Raw genomic sequence first — 3,023 nt, 5'->3', positions numbered from 1 at the left:
GACAGGCTGATCTTCAGCTTCCGGCCTGAGCTCGCTCTCTTTTCCATCTTCCTCTCGGAGAGGCAGCTTCGCTTCTGCCTCTCTCCCCACTTCTCTGCTTCCCTCTTCCTCTCCCTCTCCCTCTCCCTCTCCCTCTCCCTCTCCCTCTCTCTCTCTCCTTTAATAAAGCTTTATGTCTGTTTTCTGTGTCTGTGCCGTTAACCCACTGCCGCACCGTCTGTTCACCCGCCGCCCTGGTCACATGTGTTCCGCGAGTCTCCGCGCAGCTACACCAGCCCACTGGGCTGGCAGCTACGCACAGCAGCTACTATCTTTTTAAGAACAAAAGTTTGTTTGTTTGGAGACAAAATATCGCTAGTGGCCCTGGTAGACCTGAAACTGATTCTATAGACCAGACTGGCGTTGACTTAACAGAGATCCTCTTCCCTCTGCCTTCTGAGTCCTAGGATTGTGAATCAATCCTAGGTGTGGGTTATACTGTGTTACTGAGACTAGAAAGACAGGAAGATGAAGGGGACGGGAGAAGAGAGAGGAGCCCCTCATCCTGGAGTCTAGGCTCTTAACAAGAATGACCAAGATGGAGAGATGATCCAGCAGTTAAGAGCACTTACTGCTCTTTACAGAGGACCTGAATTCAGTGCCAAGAACCACATCAGACAGCTCACAACCACCTGTAACTCCACCCTCACGGGATCTGACATCACGTGTAACATGTACACACACACATGTAGGTATACACACATATATACACACACAATAAATAATATTTATGTAAAAAGAATCCTAACATAATTAAGATTTTCTTTGAACTTTGCCTATACAGAAACAATATGACTTTTATGTAGAGCTGTTTCTAATAATAATTTAGAGTATCAACAGAGGCCTAATCATCCCTCTGATGCTTTTCCCAGTTGTAAATCTGTAATTTTCTAGGAATCTCAGAAGAAATACCATTTACAGTAAAAAAAAAAAAAATTTCACCCCCTTGTGAAGCCTTTGTGACACCATGTTTACCTCATCTGACTGAAATCCTGTCAGAGGCACTGCCACAGCCATCCCATAATCCATTGCTCCATAGCCATCCCATAATCCATTGCTTTTAAAGATGAGGAAAACAGCCAGGTGGTGGTGGCTCAGGCCTTTAATCCCAGCACTCAGGAGGCAGAGGCAGGAGGATCTCTGTGAGTTTCAAGGCCAGCCTGGTCTACAAAGAAAGTTCCAGGATAGACAGAGTCATTACACAAAGAAATCTTTCCTCAAAACAAAACAAAAAGATGGGGAAAGAGGAGAAGTGTTTCTTATCTTTCATATATAATTTGAAAGCCACTAAAATTTTATCTGTGGATAACGCTAAGATACTCAAGCATGACTGTCTTTGAGAAGCCCGCATCCTCTCTCTTTCTAATAATCTCCACGCTTAAATAGGTATTTCAAAATCTCTTTTCAGTAAACTTTAACTGTCCTCCACACTGGCTTACCCTGAAATCCTTCTCATGGCAGAGATGATCCTTGGTCTGGGGCTTCAGAGACGGCTCAGTGAGTAAGAGCTGGCACCGCCCTGGCAGGGAACCCAAGTTTAACACCCAGCACCCACATTGGGAAGCTCACAGTTGCTCCAGGGATCTGATGCTTCTGATCTCCTTGGGCACACAGACACGGGGACAGCTCACACGTGCACATGCTTGCGTGCACTTGCGTGTGCACACACGCACACACACAACTACTACTATTACTACTAATAATAATAGTAATAAATCTGAGAGAGGAGAGAGAGCGAGTGAGCATGTGAGCACGAATCTTGGTTTTCAGTAACTGAAGGTCACTGAATAACATTCCTTAGGCCACTACCAGCCGTTGCCCAGGGCAGCAGTTCCGCACCAAAGCTTTTTCATTGTTTATATGAAATTCAAATGCAGCTGAGCGTCTGTGTTTGTTTTGGCAACTCCAGTCACAGGGTCTCACCCTAAGTACTAACTTGGACACGGAGCTGAGAGGTCATCATTTACCAGAATTATGCCTTTTAAGGCTCTGTGTTCATTAATTGATTCATCCCCAAACATTCCTGAGGAGAAAGAAGTCTTTTCTCCCGTCTGACACAAGCTTTGGCTCGGAGTCCCATACTAGAGAAGAAGCACCACAGCCCCGGGGTTCCGGCTTGATGTTGAATGTCCTTCATCTGCCCAGGTGCAGGGCGTCGCTCTCTCCTCTTAACTCAGGGATAGACACCAGCGCATCAGACGCTATCCTAGGTTTCCTCATTCCTGTCATGTCCTTCTTAATATCAGTCTGTCCTTGGAAGGCCCCCCCCCCCCAGCTGCTACAGAAACAGAAACCTTACATTCTCTGCAAGCAGCCTCTTTCTTTGGTCTGCCTCTTAGTGCAGAAGGCTGTAAAGCCTGGATTTGTTCTTGTGGCAGTTCTTCCGTATTTTCCTTACAGGAACATCTCTTAGACCTGTCTCCTTCCATCCATTTCTCCAGCCAGCTGTGCCAATTAAATCTGTCATCATCTGGGGCCTGGATTGCAGCATCCTGGTTCCTTCAGGTCCTTGCATTTGTGCAATGCCTAGCAAACCTATCGTTATGCAGCGTTTTTTTCCCAACTGAGAATTTTCTGTGAACCAGTTGCAATGAAGCTGCATTTCCTGTAGGAGAAACCAATGCCAGCTCCACAGCCCCACTCTGAAGGCCCATCTTCTTTCTCCTGCCCGACTGCCTATCATAAACCTGTGTTCTCAAATTTCCATGGAAGTCTCTGAACCTCCTCGCTGCTTCTATCTGCATAGGCCTGTCATCACATCTGCCTTGAATACCCCAACCCCTTCCCTCTTCTGAGAACCCCCAGCGTTCCTCAAAATCCAGTCAGTAGATGAGGTATTCACCAATCTTGGGATGGAGCAGCTTTGTCCAAGGAAAGATCTCAAAAGAAAAACGAAGGAAAATTCCAGGACGTTGGCTTACGTAAGAGTGAAAAGCTTTGTATCAAACTACAATATAAACAAAACAAACGGATGAAGAAAAGTA

The sequence above is a fragment of the Arvicola amphibius genome, chromosome 12 (assembly GCF_903992535.2).
Source record: "Arvicola amphibius chromosome 12, mArvAmp1.2, whole genome shotgun sequence".
Classification (NCBI taxonomy): Eukaryota; Metazoa; Chordata; class Mammalia; order Rodentia; family Cricetidae; genus Arvicola; species Arvicola amphibius.
The sequence above is the reverse complement of the archived record's forward strand: the minus strand, read 5'-3'. Positions refer to the sequence as shown.